The sequence below is a fragment of the Chiloscyllium plagiosum genome, unplaced genomic scaffold (genome assembly GCF_037043375.1).
Source record: "Chiloscyllium plagiosum isolate Xiang-an unplaced genomic scaffold, Cpla_swu_hap1 HiC_scaffold_37, whole genome shotgun sequence".
Lineage (NCBI taxonomy): Eukaryota > Metazoa > Chordata > Chondrichthyes > Orectolobiformes > Hemiscylliidae > Chiloscyllium > Chiloscyllium plagiosum.
This window is the reverse complement of record NW_028270175.1, coordinates 4573307-4591226: the sequence shown is the minus strand read 5'-3', so window position 1 is coordinate 4591226 and position 17920 is coordinate 4573307. Positions and strand designations below refer to the sequence as shown.

General features: G+C 44.3%; 1 long non-coding RNA gene across 2 annotated transcripts in view; it reads right to left on the bottom strand.

Annotated features, from left to right (window-relative positions):
* The window catches only part of LOC148139749 (uncharacterized), a 28834-nt gene extending 12061 nt beyond the window's left edge, over positions 1 to 16773 (bottom strand). Inside the window, exons 1-2 of one of the 2 annotated variants that reach the window (XR_015753423.1) lie at positions 16499 to 16773; positions 13364 to 13484 (exon numbers count right to left, since the gene is read on the bottom strand). This is a non-coding gene — a long non-coding RNA (uncharacterized LOC148139749). Of the gene's footprint in view, positions 1 to 13363; positions 13485 to 15854; positions 16025 to 16498 lie in introns of those variants that run through there. The other variant, XR_015753424.1, reaches the window with a different exon arrangement.
* Between the last annotated feature and the right edge of the window lie 1147 nt (positions 16774 to 17920).

Sequence of the window (17920 nt, the reverse complement as noted above, 5' to 3'; positions counted from 1 at the left end):
TTTATCGACAGTGTGATTCTTTGCAAATCCCATCCCCATCTTCATGCACTTTCTAAATTGTCATCAGGTAACAATTAAGAGGAATAATATGTTCTTTTTTTTAAACTTGCTATTGAGGGGGTAATCCTGGTCAGTCACACTCCAGGTAGCAGGGCAAAACATACAATGAAATGATCTCTGAACACAAAAGCTTTTGAATATATTTAAGAATGAATTCACATTTGCAGTTGCGGCCACCTTGCAATATCTGCACCTCAAATAAAGACTGCAAAATTAAGTCATGAAAACGTCAATGCTGTAAGCATCAGGTGTCATTCTCAAGTTCCTTTATCTTTATTTTTCTTGAAACCATAAATGAAAGCATTTGTCGGAAAATAGTAGGAGTTTAAAGTAAGGCTCCAGCCAAAGACATTTGCATATACAGGGTGGAAAGACATAGTAATTCAGAAAGGATTTCTACCTCCCCCTCTGCTGAAGTCATTCTCTCCTTTTCAGAGGTGTTTCTGTGTGCCCTAATATTTCTCCTATCCCAAGCATTGAATGGAGGCAGAATTATGATCAGTTCAACATCTCCACACCTGAAGCTGAACAGATATCTTAGGGCAAATTACAAAATAAGTATGTACATGATTGCCAACTCTGTCTTCCTGCAAATTTAATCACCATGAGATCCCACCACCATCCATCCTGCTGAACTTAACAACACTTTTTCCCCCCACATTCACTACTTGTATGAATAATACAGATAGTCTTCTTGGAGCTAACTCAAATATAGTTCTATTCAAAACTTCCAGGGCATTGGTCCATGCATATGCAACCAGAAATCCAAATCTATCACAACTATCATATCATTCAATATTCTCTCCTGACCTTAAAAGAAATGAAGTATAATAGGTGCATTAATTCTTTTTCTAATCTCTTCACATTCAAACAAGACAAGGGAATACATGATGAACAGTGTGACTCTGGGAAGCACCGTCAATTAGAGGGACCCTGCTGTGCATGTACATCAGTCCTTTAAGGTATCAGGGCAGGTGGAGAAAGTAGTTAAGGTGGCATACAGTGTACCTGACTTTATTAGCTGAAGCATAGAATTTAAGAGCACAGAGGTTATGCTGGAACTATGTAAAGTATTAGTTCGTCCCCAGGTAAGAGTATTGTTGCAGTTCTGGAATCCAAATTGTAGGAAGGATATGATAGCACTGTACAGGATGCAGAGAAGGTTTATCAGGATGTTGCCTGGGCTGTACAGTTTTGGTTATGAAGAGCGATTGGACACACTGGGGTTGCTTTCCTTAGAGCAGAGGAGATGAGAGGGGATATGATTGAGATGTATAAAATTACTAGGGGCATAGATAGGGTAGAGAAGATGAAATCTTTCCCTTTGGCCAACAGTACTGAGTTAGATTGACACAAGGGGCAGAAGATTTAAAGGAAATGTGAGAAATACTTTTTTAGCCAGAATTTAAATACCAAGGTTGGAATCTGGAACTCTCCGCCTATAAGCATGGTGTAGGCAGAAATCCTCATAACATTTAAATAGTATTGAGATGTGCGCTGAAAATGTGTTGCTGGAAAAACGCAGCAGGTCAGGCAGCATCCAGGGAACAGGAAATCGACGTTTCGGGCATAAGCCCTTCTTCAGGATTCCTGAAGATGGGCTTATGCCTGAAACGTCGATTCTCCTGTTCCCTGGATGCTGCCTGACCTGCTGCGCTTTTCCAACAACACATTTTCAGCTCTGATCTCCAGCATCTGCAGACCTCACTTTCTCCTCAGTATTTAGATGTGCACTTGCGATGCCAAGCCACACAAGGCTAAGGGCCATGTGCTGGAAATTGGGTTTAGAATACTTCAGTTGTTGTTTTTGACTGGCTTGGATGGGAAGGGCTGAAAGGCCTTTTTATTTGCTGTAGATCTCTCTGACTTTGAGACTGCGGTAATCTATGTGGCAGGAGCACATGGTAACCTGTAACTTTTGTTTATAACTGTGTTACGACCATCCTCAAATTATAGAAAATAGGAGCAGGGTAATCCATTTGTAACTTTGAGCTTGCTCTGCCATTCAATATGACCATGGCTAATCATTCAATTTAGTATCCTTTTCCCACTTGCTTTATCCTTTATCCCTTTAGCAAAAGGACTATATATAACTCCTTTTTGAAAACATTCAATGTCTGGCTGCAATGATTTCCTGTGGCAGAGAATTACCCAGGCTTACTACTCTCTGGGTTAAGAAATTTCTCCTCATCGCAGTCCAAATCAGTCCTATTTCCTATCCTTAAACCTTAAACCCCAGTTCTGGACTTCTCTGCCATCAGGAACAATTTTCTGTGTTTACCTAAAAAGGACTATTAGAATTTTAATGGGTTTCTATGAAGTCCCCCTTCATTCTTCTACACTCCATAGTGCTAACCAATCCAGTCTCAATTCTTACATCAGTCTTGCCATCCTTGGAGTCAGTTTGGTAAATGTTTATTGCATTCTCTCTATAGCCAGAATACTCTTCCTCAGATAAGGAGACCTAAACTGCACACAATACTCCAGGTATGGTCTTACCAAGGCCCTGTATAATTGCTGCAAGATAGCCCTGCCCCTGTACTCAAACCTTTTTGCTATGAAGGCCAAAACATCATTTGCCTTCTTCACCACTTCTGCACCTGCATGCTTACTTCCAGTGATTGGCATACAATGGCAAGGTCTTGCACCTCTTCCTTTCCCAATCTATTGCCATGCAGATAATAATTTACTGTCTTGCTTTAGCCACCGAAGTGGATAAACCTACATTTTGTCCACGTTATCCTCTGTGCCATGCATTTGTCTAATACTCAATCTCTTCAAACCATATTGAAACATCTCTGCATTGTCTTCACAGTTCACCTTCCCACCCAGCTTTTACATTTCGTTCCCTCATCTAAACTACTAACATATATTGTGAATAACTAGAAACCAGGCACTGATCCCTGTGGTATTTTGCTAGTTGCGGCCTGCCACTTTGAAAAAGACCTGTTCTTTTTTCTTATAATTTGTTTCCTGTCTGCCAACTAGTTCTCTATTCATGTCAGTGCACTTACCCCAATCACATGTGCTTTAATTTTAGATGTTAATCTTGCATGAAGGGTATTTATTGAAAGCCTTCTGAAAGCCCAAGTAAACCCTATTCACTGGCTTCCCCTTATCAACTCTACTAGCTCCAAGAAAAATCCCAGTGGATTTGTTAAATATGATTTGCTTTCACAAATCCATGCTATGTTGTCTGATCCCACCATTGTTTTCCAAGTGTTCTGCTTATAAATCTTTTATAATGGATTCCAAAATGTTCCCCACTACAGATATCAGACTAACCAGTCTATAATTCCATTTTCTCTCTGTATTTAAATAGTGGTGTTACAGTAGCTACTTTCCCATCAAAGTCAGAATCTATAGAATCGTGAAAGATGGCCACCAATGCTTCGAATATTTTCATGACCATTTTGTTCAGTACTCTGAGATGTAGATTAATTGGATCCCGGGGGTTTTGGAGGCCTTTAATTTCATCACGTTCCACAACATTATTTCCCTAACACCGATTTCCTTCAGTTCCTCCCTTCATGAGACCTTGTGTTCCCCAATTGTTTTGAGATGTTATTTGTGTTCGTCTCTTGAAACCAGAACCAAAATATGTATTTAATTGGTCTGGCATCTCTTTGTTCCCATTATAACTTCCCTGTTTCTGACTGGAAGGGACCTACATTTGTTGTAAATAATCTTTTCCTCTTTCATACCTATAGAAGTTTTACAACCAGTTTATACATTCCATAAGACCATAAGAAACAGGAACAGGTGGAGGCGATTCGGCTCCTTAAACTCCCTCTACCATTCACTAAGATCATAGCTTGTCCAATACTCCTCATATTCTCCTCATGTACTCCATTTCTCCCTCTTAATCAATCTTTGTCCTCCTTCACTGACATCTAAACTGCTCTCAATCCTCAGGTATGCTACTTTTTCTGGTCAATTTGTCTGCACTTTCCTTGTATCTTCTACCTTCCCTAATTTCCCTTGTTAGTCATGGTCAGGCCATCTTTCCTGATGTATTTTTGTGCCAGACAGGAATGAACAACAACTTCAGTTTCTCCATGTGCTCAATCACAAATATATGAAAAATGTAATGTTCTGCTTCTGATGCACTCTAATTTGCATGCCATTATCCACACAGTTCATGTGTCCTCAGCATCATTTCCCCAGTGCTGGAGACAAACATTTCCCCTTCTAGTATACCTTCGCATCCTAAAACACTTCTCAATTTTCTCACTCCCACTCAGAGAATTACCTTAACTTCTTTTTCCAAGAACTTGCACTTATTTAGTACCTTAACAACAACTGATATTAATATGATATTGTTAGCAGAATACAAAATGCTTTGAGACAGAGTTTTTATCTGGACTGACGTAGACAGTTAGAAAATCTCACATGATGTAGCTGATGCCCAAAGTTGTTTAAAAAGCTTTGTTAGTAGAAGTTTTAAAGGAACAGTAAGCTTTATTGAATTTTACTGGACCATACCAAGACGCTTCAGGCCCTCAGGCTCAGCTTACCACATGAAATGGAAGCACTTCAAAGTCTCACATTACTATTGACTATAACAAAAATAGAGTCAAGAAATTAAAGAAAACAGGCAACACATTTTGAATATGCGTGACTATCCAAAGGAGTAACAATGACTTTCTTCTGTGACATATCACTCAATGATATGACATAGGAGGATAAATAGTTGATTTATCTGTCATGGATGTTATTAGCAAGGTGAGAATTTGTGCTATTTACTCACACCCTTGAGAGGAGACTGCAAATAGCCATCTTGAACTGCTGCACTATGTGCAGAATGTACTGCCAAGTGTTGTTAAGTGCAGAATTCCAAAATGTTTGATCCAGCAACATTGCAATGATGTTTACACATCTATAAGCCAGGATATCTTGTCACCTGGAAGGAAGCATGAAGCTGATAATGATAGCACAAATACTTGAAAAAATAATAACAGTTGGTTCAGTTTAATGTATCCTCTGAAGACCCAGACTGATATTCCCAAGGGTTTCCACAATTTCTTGACTGAACTTTAGCATAACACTGAAGGAATCCCCAGAGCAATAACCTAAATGGCCCTGTGTCTTCGGGGTTGCAATGATATTTTAGCAAAAGTTTGCAAAATTCCTTTAGAAATTCATCCCTTCCCCAAATTTTCTACAGTCTGATTACCAGAACTAGTAGAATGGCAGGAAGTTTGCAGAAGACAGTTTGTTCTTATTTCCAGTAAAAGGATGATGCATCTTTATTTTTGCCAATGAAAGTCATTTAATTATGCATTTTCAATGAATTGCGTTAAGGGATGTGTCACCTTTGAAGCCAAGGGGAATGATGAGATCCCACTCCTACAGATGTCAGGTCCCAAACTAGCAACTGGCACAGTTCTGTCACAGTGCTCTGGGTCACAAGGAGCCTGCATTGACACTGTGCCTTGCTGATCCAAAAGGAACTAATTCATGGGTGAAAGACTCTGACCTTCATGTGTTCCCAATGCATCTTGAGGTGCCTTGTAGCTTTGGCCTCTGCCCGAGCTTGGCGCTCTTTGGCCTACTTGACGGCTTGCTGCTACCGCTGGACTTGCCGTTGGACCTGTTCTTACACCATCCACTTTCATCTTCTTCACAAGTCAGCCACTGCAACCAATATGCAATTTTTGTTGCAAACGTTTCGTCCCCTGTCTAGGTGACATCCTCAGTCACCTGATGTCACCTAGACAGGGGACGAAACGTTTGCAACAAAAATTCCCAGCTCGGCGAACAGAACCACAACAACGAGCACCCGAGCTACAAATCTTCTCCCAAACTTTGAACCAATATGCAATCTGTGGATGACTTCATTGCTTCTACTGGCAGAAACCTAAATTGGGATCATAATGAACAGAAGACATTCTTGTCTTGGAGAAGGGTCTGTGCTGACACTTCAGTGCTGCTAGGTTCCTGGATCCAATTCATTATTTCCCATCCTCATTCTCTAAGGGGCCTATGTTCACTTTGGTGTTTCCTTTCCTTTTTATATATTGTAGAGAACAACTTCTTGTCCACTTTTATATTACTCCCAAGTTTACCCTCAAAGTCTATTTTCCCCCTCTTTGTTATATTTTTGGTCATCTTCTGTTCATTTTTAAAATTTTTCCAATCCTTTAGCTTACCACTGATCTTTGCAATATTATGTATTTATTTTTCTTTCAGTTTGGTGCTATCCTTAATTCCTGTGGTTAATTGTCAGTTTATCCCTTTCCTAAATTCCTTCTTACTGGTGATGTTTTTGAGTTATCAATTATGAATTAGTTTCTTAAACTTCTGCCATTGTTAATCAATTGTCTTTTCTGATAAACTCCGTTTCCAGTCCATTCCAGTCGATGTTACCCTCATTCCTTTGCATTCCCTTTATTTAAATTTAACACCATTGTTTCCTTTGCGATCATTTACACTGAGATGATACATTAAACCTCATTACACATTGCCAGATTCAAAATAGCCCGATCTCCGATTGAAGTCAAGAGAGCATTGCTGGAAAAGCACAGCAGGTCAGGCAGCAACCTTCCTGATGAAAGGCTTATGCCCGAAATGTTGATTCTTCTGCTCCTCGGATGCTGCCTGACCTGCTGTGCTTTTCTAGCACCACATTCTCAACTCTGATCTCCAGCATCTGCAGTCCTCACTTTCTCCTGATCTCTTACTGGATCCACAATATATTTCACACAGGTTCTAGGAAACTGTCCTAAAAATACCCTATGAATCTTTCCTCATGGCTATCTCTGCCAATTCAATTTTCCCAATCTACATCAAGATTAAAAGTCATCCATAATTAATACACTGTGCTTTTTTTAAACATGTCCTCATTCTCTCCTGATTTAATCTTTGTCCTACATATAGCAACTGTTATGGGGGTGGGGTGGTGGTGGGGGAGCTAAAGCAGGATGAGTCATGCAGCATATGGGAAGCTCTTGGACATGAAGGTGATCCTAAGTGAACATATGTATAGCAAGTGTGTGCAGTTTAAAGAACTTTGAATCTGAGTTGATGAGCTGGACTCTTAAGTGGTAGACATTGTATCACTCACTGAAGGCGATAGTTATCTGGACATTTTGCTCCAACATCCCTCAAGCTGGATCATTCAAATTTGGTCTGTGGTCATGGACAGGAAAGAGTGTCAGCAAGTGAGGCTGATATGGAGACCTGGAGGTAAAATTCAATGAGCCTTGGCCACTGCAACTGCCAAATAGTTATGAAATTGTGGAGAGGGACACGCTGGCTTCCGAAACAGAAGGACATGACAGCATTGCAAGGCAAAAACAAAGACTGCAGATGCTGGAAACCAGACTCTAAATTAGAGTGGTGCTGCAAAAGCACAGAAAGTCAGGCAGTATCCGAACAGCAGGAAAATCGATGTTTCGAGCAAAAGCCCTTCATCAGGCATTGCAAGGCAGCTATTTAGGTGATAATAGAGAGTGGAACAGGAAGTGACACAATGTATAAACGTATTATTAAAGCAAATATGGTCAAAGTCAGAGTCAAAGAGATGTACAGCATGGAAACAGACTCTTCGGTCTAACCCATCCATGCTTAACAGATATCCCAACTCAATCTAGTCCCACCTGCCAACATCCGGCCCATATCCCTCCAAACCCTTCCTATTCATATACCCATCCAAATGCCTTTTAAATGTTGCAATTGTATCAGCCTCCACCACTTCCTCTGGCAGCTCATTTCATACACGTACCACCCTCTGCGTGATATCTTTCCCCTCTCACCCTAAACCTATGCCCTCTAGTTCTGGACTCCCCACCCCAGGGAAAAGACTTTGTCTATTTATCCTACCCATACCCCTCATAATTTTGTAAACCTCTATAACCACAGCCTCCGACGCTCCAGGGAAAACAGCCCCAGCCTGTTCAGCCTCTCCCTATAGCTCAAATCCACTAACCCTGGCAACATCGTTGTAAATCTTTTTTGAGCCCTTTCAAGTTTCACAACATCTTTCTGATAGGAAGGAGACCAGAATTGCACGCAATATTCCAATAGCGGCCGAACCAATGTCCTGTACAGCTGCAACATGACCTCCCAACTCCTGTACTCAATACTCTGACCAATAAAAGAAAGCATACCAAACGTCTTCTTCACTATCCTATCTACCTGCGACTCCACTTTCAAGGAGCTATGAACCTGCACTCCAAGGTCTCTTTGTTCAGCAACACTCTCTAGGATCTTACCATGTGTGTAAATCCTGCTAAGATTTGCTTTTCCAAAATGCAGCACCTCGCATTTATCTGAATTAAATTCCAACTGCCACTTGTCGGCCCATTGGCCCATCTGATCAAGATCCTGTTGTAATCTGGGGTAACCTTCTTCGCTGTCCACTTCACTTCCAATTTTGGTGTCATCTACAAACTTATTAACTGGACCTCTTATGATTGCATCCAAATCATTTATGTAAATGACAAAAAGTAGAGTACCGATCCTTGTGGCACTCCACTGGTCACAGGCCTCCAGTCTGAAAAACAACCCTCCATCACCACCCTCTGTTTTCTACCTTTGAGCCAGTTCTGTATCCAAATGGTTAGTTCTCCCTTTATTTCGTGAGATCTAACCTTGCTAACCAGTCTCCCATGGGGAACTTTGTCGAACGCCTTACTAAAGTCCATATAGATCACATCTACCGCTCTGCCATCATCAATCCTCTTTGTTACTTCTTCAAAAACCTCAATCAAGTTTGTGAGACATGATTTCCCACGCACAAAGCCATGTTGACTATCCCTAATCAGTCCTTACCTTTCCAAATACATGTACATCTTGTCGCTCAGGATTCCCTCCAACAACTTGTCCACCAGCGACGACAAGCTCACTGGTCTATAGTTCCCTGGCTTCTCCTTACTATCCTTCTTAAAGACTGGCACCACGTTAGCCAACCTCCAGTCTTCCGGCACCTCACCTGTGCTGATACAAATATCTCAGCAAGAGGCCCAGCAATCACTTCTCTAGCTTCCCACAGAGTTCTAGGGTATACCTGATCAGGTCCTAGGGATTATCCACCTTTATGCGTTTCAGGACATCCAGCGCTTCCTCCTCCCACAAAGGCAGCAAGGAGAAAGAAATTTAGGTTGGTATGGTGGCTCAGTTGTTTGCATTGCTGCCTCACAGTGCAAGGGACCCAGGTTCAATTCCAGTCCTGTGTGGAGTTTGCATATTCTCCCCATGTCTGCTTGGGGGGTTTCCTCTGGGTGCTCTAGTTTCCAATGTGCAGATTAGGGGGATTGGCCATGCTAAATTTTCCATAGTGTCCAGGGCTATGCAGGCTAGTTGGGTTGACCATGGTAAAAATAGGTGGGGTGGGGGTCTGGGTGGGATGCTCTTTGGAGGATCAGTGTGGATTCAATGGGCTGAATGGCCTCTTTCCACACTGTAGGGATTCTATGACAGCTGCAAACACTCCTCAATACAATGAGACATGTACTGCCCCAACGCTATGGCATGCAGGGACTTCTCATGGCTCTTTGGGAATAGCCATCTACTTGGCTGACGTGCTGCACCGACTGATTGATCAACACATAACAGTACATTTGGAGTGTTCCATGTGCTCTAAGTCCTTTTTATCCCAGCTTCACTTAGAGGGGATGCTCCATACCATCCTTGGAAGTCTTGCAAATTTTGTGTTGGTTATGACCAGAATTACTTTGTTTAAAGTCAGAAGCGATGAAATGTGCTTCATTTGCATGAGCCAATGACATGGTGGACCATCATCTGTGAGCAGCATTTGAACCACAAACACTTTAACACTGCATGCAATTCAGTTGATATAGCTGCAAATGAAGTGTGGCTGTATTTTTCAAGTGCAGCATTTGTAGGTCACATTTCGCAAACATCAAGAGATGGCAGGGATGCAGCTTGTAATGGACACCCTCAGCATTGAGTTCCACGTTGTTGTCAGGCATCCATCACCGAATAAAGAATCTGCATGTACACATTTTTCTTGGTGTACCTGGACAGTCCATTTTGACAAATTCTGTCTCCCCAACATTGGATGTGTAAATCTTCCATATTGCCCATCAATATTCCTCCTTGTCCCCTGAGATCTGACATTATACTTTAATGATGCCCACCATGGTCCTGCATGCTTTCCCTCTTGGAGACCACAGCATGGTCACTGTCAATAGATCCCCTAAAGCTATTCTTGACCTTCCATTATGAACCACTATTCCCCTTATAATTCAATTTTCCCCCAGACTTCCTTGCCCATACCTCAATACATTTCTGCTTCTGCTTCCCAACATGCCTATCAGGCCTTGAATAAGCCCACCACTATTGCTGCACAGCACCCAATCCCAAACGTCTTTCCCCCCTCTCCACTGGTCAACATATGGACTCCCCAGGACTTAGAGCTTTCCAGCCCCATTAGAACATAGGGACTAGGATTAGGAGTAGGCAATTCAGCCCACGAGTATGCTCCACCATTTTATAGGATTATGGTTAATCTCAGACTCCACTTTCCTGCCCACTCTCCAAAACTCTTGAACCCATTACTAATTAAAAATTTATATCCTTCTTAAATGTACTTAATCTCCCAGCAGCCACCATACTTCAGGATAGTGAATTCCACAGATTCATGCCCTTTTGAGAGAAATAATTTCTCCTCATCTCTGTTTTAAATCTGCTACCCCTTATCCTAAAACAATGACCTCTCATTCTAGATAGCCCCACATGATGAAATATTCTCTCTTGGTCAACATTGCCAATCCCCTACACCATCTTATTTACCTCAATTAGATCTCCTCCCCTTCTTCTAAATCCAGAGTATAGGCAAACCCCTTATCTCTGAAACCAAACTAGTTAACTTCCTCTGAACTGCCTCCAAAACAACAATATCTCTCCTCAAGTAAAGAAACACTTGCAGCAACACTTCCCTACTTTCATGCCTTCTCCTTTAGCTGCTGTACTTCTATATTAGTTTTCTGCAATTCATTCACAAGGACACCCATATCTCTCTGCAAGAAATTTCTCTCCATTTTGATAAAACGTTGCATTTCAATTCTTCTGACCAAAATGGATAATATCACAATTGTCATATCAAACATCATCTGCCATGACTGACTTTAACAGATAGCCCCAGGAAAGGTCTGACCAGTCCACTGACAAAGTGTGTCCCTTATCACATATTTCTGGACCTTGAAATACAGCAGTCTGAAAGAAGGATTATATCCAAAACGTTGACTGCTCCACCTCCTGATGCTGCCCGTCTTGCGATGCTCTTCTGGTCCCCTGTTTGTCTACTTTGGATTCCAGCATCTGCAGTTTGTTTGTGTCTCACACTTGGTTGAGGGCAACAGTTTGCTCTGGAAGATCAATAAGTTTCAGACAGATGTAACAGCATTTTCACCAAGTTGAAGGTGCTCCAGGCATAGTTGTATGTTTGGCTCGGTCTGCATCCCAGGGATCAGCTTGTATTGCACAGGGTCCTGTATCATGGAGCTGCTCGCGATGGGCTTCAACAAAAATCAATGCATCTCTCACCAAACCTTCGTTGCAAGACACATTCTAGAATCGGCTATGCTAAGGTTTCTTTACCACTGCAGCCATTTCAGGAGCAGAATGCAGTGACACGCAAAGTCCAGTTGTGGATGAAAGATCTCACGGGTTTTGCCCTTCTCTCTACCAGCCACATTACATCTTGGTGCTTGTTGGTAACTTGTGGTGATGAGGCATTCTGCCAAACAACCTTGACAGTGTGCTCCAAGTCTGATCAAACGTTTCCTTTCTTCATAGGCTCAAAGTCTTTATGTGTTGAACACTGCCTGTTATGGTCCAACAGGTTTATTTGAAAGTACAAGCTTTTCCACAAATGGTAGAGGTACAGTATAGTCCAACGACATGAATGTTCCGTGGCAACATGGCCGGTCCCATCCTTCACAATCACAGGGACTGGTGGAGGTGTCAGCATGGAGTGCCACTTGGTATTTGTGCAGCAAAGGGTCTATACAGAGTTTGGTACAGCCATCAATCAAGTACAAATGTAGCCATCGGGATGAGTGCAATATTGGTTATGTTCTTCCATCTGCTCTATGTGATGTCCTGCTGATGCGAAACAATTTGAGTTCTAGGCGAAGTTGAAGATAGCTTGGATGAATACTGCGATGCAGGTTCAGGGTATGGGCCAGACCTACATCACATGTAACAACGCCAAGAGCACCTCACACCTGATGACCAGGTTTTTACCTGCAATGGAGTCCCTCACGCACAGTTTCTGCCTCAACCTAGCCATATGGTGGCTCAGTGGTTAACACTGCTCCCTCACAGCAGGGTAAAAACAAGGACTGCAGATGCTGGAAACCAGAGTCTAGATTAGAGTGGTGCTGGGAAAGCACTGCAGGTCAGTCAGCCTGTCGTGTTAAGGGATGTGTAGGTTAGCTGCATTAGTCAGGGGTAAATATTTGAGATTAGATTACTTACAGTGTGGAAACAGGCCCTTCGGCCCAACAAGTCCACACCGACCCTCCGAAGAGCAACCCACCCAGACCCATTCTCCTACATTTACCCCTTCACCAAACAATATGGGCATTTTAGCACGGCCAATTCACCTAATTTGCACATTTGTGGGCAGTGGGAGGAAACCGGAGCACCCGGAGGAAACCCACGCAGACAAGGGGAGAATGTGCAAACTCCACACCAGGACCAACATCATCTATAAAATTCCATACAAGGACTGCCACAAACACTACGTAGGACAAACAGGAAGAAAGTTAGCCACCAGGATACACGAACACCAGATAGCCACAAAAAGACACGACCCTCTCTCCCTCATATCCCTACACACGGATAAAAAAACCCCACCATTTCAACTGGGACAACACATCTATCCTGGGACAGACTAAGCAAGGACATGCCAGAGAATTCCTAGAGGCCTGGCAATGAACAGGAAATGACATCACCACAAACCCGATCCAGGACAAATACATAAATAGAAAGCAGGAGACAACAGCTTCACTTCACTTGGAGGTCGCCACTGACGCCTCAGCTAAAAATGAAATCGTACAGGAGAGCTCTGTGCTCAGCAGCCTGAAGGAAGAAGATGGCTCGGTAACGTCATCTCAGGCTGACATCATGAGGATCAGCAAATCCTTCTATGCCAGTCTGTATGACTCGAAGCCAACCGACAGCGCGGCCTCCAAGTTGTTCCTGTCCTCTATCACGGAGGTCCTAGACGACGGAACACGAGAGAGGCTGGACCAGCCGCTATCTCTGGATGAGCTGACCAAGGCCCTCGAGTCCTTCAAAAAGAATAAAACTCCCGGAAGCGACGACTTACCGGTCGAGCTCTATTCCGCTCTTTGGGACTTGATTGGTCGGGACCTGCTGGAGGTGTATGTCAGTATGCTTCGGGCAGGTACCATGAGTGAATCCATGAGGAAAGGCATCATCACCCTCATCTACAAGCAGAAGGGGGAGAGGGAAGAAATTAGAAATTGGAGACCGATCTCACTGTTAAACACAGACTACAAAATCTTGTCAAAGGTCATCGCCAACCGGGTCAGGTCTGCTCTGGGATCGGTGATTCACCCTGACCAAACCTGTGCTGTACCGGGCAGGAAGATCGCTGAGAGTCTCGCACTCCTCAGAGATACGATTGCCTACGTGCAGGACAGGGGGGTGGACACCTGCCTCATCAGCCTGGACCAGGAGAAAGCCTTTGACAGGATATCGCATACATATATGAGGGATGTCCTCTCCAAAATGGGCTTCGGGGAGGGAATCGCTAATTGGATCAGACTGCTCTACACCAACATTGTCAGTGCAGTCTCAATCAATGGGTGGGAATCAGATAGCTTCCCAGTCAGATCTGGAGTCAGGCAGGGCTGCCCTCTCTCGCCTGCCTTGTTTGTGTGTTGCATAGAGCCATTTGCCGAGTCCATCAGGAAGGATGCGAGCCTGAGAGGGGTGACTATTCCTGGCAGCGGGGGTCTGCAGGTTAAGGCCTCCCTGTACATGGATGTCGTCGCCGTTTTCTGCTCGGATCCGCTGTCCGTGCACAGACTCATGTGCATCTGTGACCAGTTCGAACGGGCCTCGGGGGCCAAGGTTAACCGAGGCAAGAGCGAAGCCATGCTCTTCGGGAACTGGGCCGACCAATCCTCTATCCCCTTCACCGTCAGGACTGACCACCTGAAGGTGCTGGGTATTTGGTTCGGTGGGGCTGGGGCGTGCGCCAAGACCTGGGAGGAGCGGATCAGGAAGGTGAGACAGAAACTGGGCAGATGGGAGCAACGGTCGCTCTCCATCGCGGGTAAAAACCTGGTCATCAGGTGTGAGGTACTCTCAGTATTGTTATACGTGGCACAGGTCTGGCCTATCCCCAGAACCTGTGCCGCCGCAGTCACCTGGGCCATCTTCCACTTCGTGTGGCGATCAAAGATGGACCGGGTCCGAAGAGATGTAATGTACAAAGACCGGTGCAATGGGGGAAAAAACACACCCAATGTAACCCTCACCCTGATGGCCACCTTTGTGGCTGTATCAAGCTGTGCATGGATCCCCGGTACGCAAACATCAAGTGTCACTACGTACTGAGGTTCTACCTGTCCCCGGTGTTGCGAAGGATGGGCCTGGCCTCGCTGCCGCGGAACGCTCCGAGTAGTTGGACCATTCCGTACCACCTGTCCTTCATGGAGAAATTTATCAAGAAAAACACCTTTGACCACAAGTCCATCAGGAAGTGGTCAGCACATAGTGTCCTTGAGACCCTTCGGGAAAAGGAGAGGGCAGATCCTGTCGAGCGGTTCCCTGAGCAGACTGTCAAAGCCATTTGGCAGAATGCCTCATCGCCAGAACTTTCCAACAAGCACCAAGACATGGCTTGGCTGGTGGTGAGAAGGGCTCTGCCTGTGAGATCATTTATGCACGCCCGGACTCTCAGCTGCACCGCACGCTGCCCTCGAAGCGGCTGCGGGGGGGACGAGACTGTCACCCACCTCCTTCTGGAATGTGCCTAGGCAGAGGAAGTCTGGAGAGGAATGCAGTGGTGTTTGTCGAGGTTCGTCCCGAGCAGCGCCGTGACGCGGGACTCCGTGCTCTACGGCCTGTTCCCCGGGACGCACACCGAGACGAACATCAACTGTGCCTGGAGGATCATCAACTCGGTGAAGGACGCTCTCTGGGTGGTCCAAAACCTGTTGATCTTCCAGCTGAAGGAGTTGACCCCGACTGAGTGTTGCAGACTGGCACATTCCAAGGTCCAGGACTACATGTTGAGGGACGCGCTGAAGCTTGGGGCAGCTGCCGCCAAGGCGCGGTGGGGAAAGACCACCGTCTAACATCTACCTGCCTAAGAAGAACAGGGGGCCCACGCAGTCATTTGGGCTCCGCTGGTGCCTCAGCTCAATGTAATCGCACCAACCTGTGAATAGGAATGATTACCCTGTTTCGATACGCAAAGAAATGGAATGTTTACAGAATGATGACATGTCCAATTGTGTAGATTAAATTATATATGAATAAAGTATATTTTTGAAATTTAAAAAAATGAAATCGTACAGACCTGTAAATAGGAATGATTACTCTGTTTTCGGTATGCAAACAAATGGAATGTTTACAAATGTATGGTATGTCCAACTGTACTAAAATATTTTATGAACAAAGTATATTTTTGAAATTAAAAAAAACTAGTTAATGAAACGTCTGGATATCAAACCTACAGCTCAGTGAGCAAACCTACACCCTAAACTGTGGGTATTCTTGATAGGCTCCTCACAAACTGAAAGCCCAAAATTAGGAAACCACAGCGTGTCAAACCCCCACTTTACCTTCAGACTTGATCATTATCGGGGATGGAAACTTATTAAAAGACAAAGCAGTGAGGAAACACCCACTGAACACGTTTAAGATTTTGTTTTAAACACCCATTTCATGTACCCCCTGCGCAACTGGGAGGCTGCAGGAGAGCAAGGTTATTTTGTTTAAAACAGCAGCAATTTTCAACGATTAAACTTTAATCCGCGGTGGAAGGCGTGTCCTATGACTGAAGGCGGAAATGAAAGTGAAAGGTTCTTCTGATCCTTGACGTGGATCGAAGGCCACCGGTTGCGGATCTGGGGTGGTTTAAATCGCAGTTTGTTGAGGGGGTTGCCGGCCCCTCGGGGATTGTCCATGTCTCCGGTGAGTAACTGTGTGTGAGCCCGGCTCCCGGAGCTCGAGCGGGGGGTCATCCGGGGCCCCCTGGCGTTTGAGCGGGATCTTCAGGCCCGTCCGTCCGCACGAAGTGGCGCAGGGCGAAGGAGACGAATAGTTTACTTTGTTTTTATATAGAGATGGAGGTGAGCGAGATAGAGGGAAATGCGGAGGAAACGTTATTATTTGATCCGAGTTTAACAAACGGAACAAAACCAGAAAATGTTGGGGAAGCTCAGCGTCTCTGAGGTTTCTGTGGAGAGAGAGAGAGAAAGCGTACATGAACGTCTTGGGTGCGGCTCTGGGAGCTTTAACATCGACAGAAACGGCGACCCGCTGGGTTTCTCCAGTATTTTGTTTTTATTTCACGTTTCCAGTAACCTCGGTGGTATTAATATATGAGCATAAAAACGATGAGGAATGTATACCAAACGAACTTTGAAGAGAACACAGAAATGCTGAAGATTAGAAATAAACGTCTGCCTCCTGCTGGAAGTCACGAAACTGCCGTTTGCTGATGGCGGTTTAAATTCAAATATTCAAATCTTGTCTGCAGATGAGGTCAAATGTCAAGGGAAAAGCAATAGGTAGAATGGGGGGGGCGGGGGTGGTTGGGGTGATGGTGATTGGTCAGAGCGGAGGTTGGAGCAGATAGATGGGAGGGAAGATGGACAGGTAGGACAGTTCAAGGGGGCGGTGCTGAGTTTGGTTGGATTTGGGATGGGGATGGGGATGGGGATGGGGATGGGGGAGGGTGGATGAGGAAACAGATGAAATTGGCGTTGATGCTCTGTGGTTGGAGGGTTCCAAGGCGGAAGATGAGAAGTTCTTCCTCCAGGTGTTGGGTAGTTAGGATTTGGCGGTGGAGGAGGCCCAGGACTTGCACGTCCTTGGTGGAGTTGGAGGGGGAGGTGGAGTGGGAGTTGAAGTGGTTGGCAACAGGACAGTGGGTATGTTTGGTGCGTCTGTCCCAGAGATGTTCTCTGAAACATTTCACAAGTTAGTGTCCTGCCTCCCTAATGTAGAGGCGACTGCATCAAGAGCAACAAACACACCTTAACTTTAAAAATCACAAAACACCAGGTTATAGTCCAACAGGTTTATTTGGAAACACTAACTTTTGGAGCGCCGCTACTTCATCAGGCTTTTGCCCGTCATCTGCAGACAGCATCTGCAGTCCTCGCATTTGGCGAAATTGCATCTGTGCTGACAAAATACAAGGGATGCTGTATAAATCTAAAACATTATAGAGAGCTGTGAAAATATTTAATGATTTAACAGCATTAGGATGAAAAAAAGAATCAGAGAATGGTAACAGCAAAGAGAGACTCTTTATGCTGTTATGTCCGTGCTGGCTGTCATCTAGCTCCACTCTCTATAGTTCTGCAATGATTGTCCCATTGTTTTCTCTCTCCCTGAAATATAATCAATTTTTGACTGTCAAGGTGATGTTAATGGATTAGTAATGCAGAGGTACACTACAAATGTTGTGGGGGTAAGGGTTCACCTGGCAGCTCGTAGAATTTGAATTCAATTAATAAATCCAGAAATAAAAGCTAATCTTAATGATGACCATTGAACTATCATCAATTTTTACAATTAACCACCTGTTTCATTACTAATCTTAACGAAAGAAAGGAATCTATCATCTTTACATTGTCAGGTTTACATATGCGTCCAGACTCTCAGCAATATTGCCTGC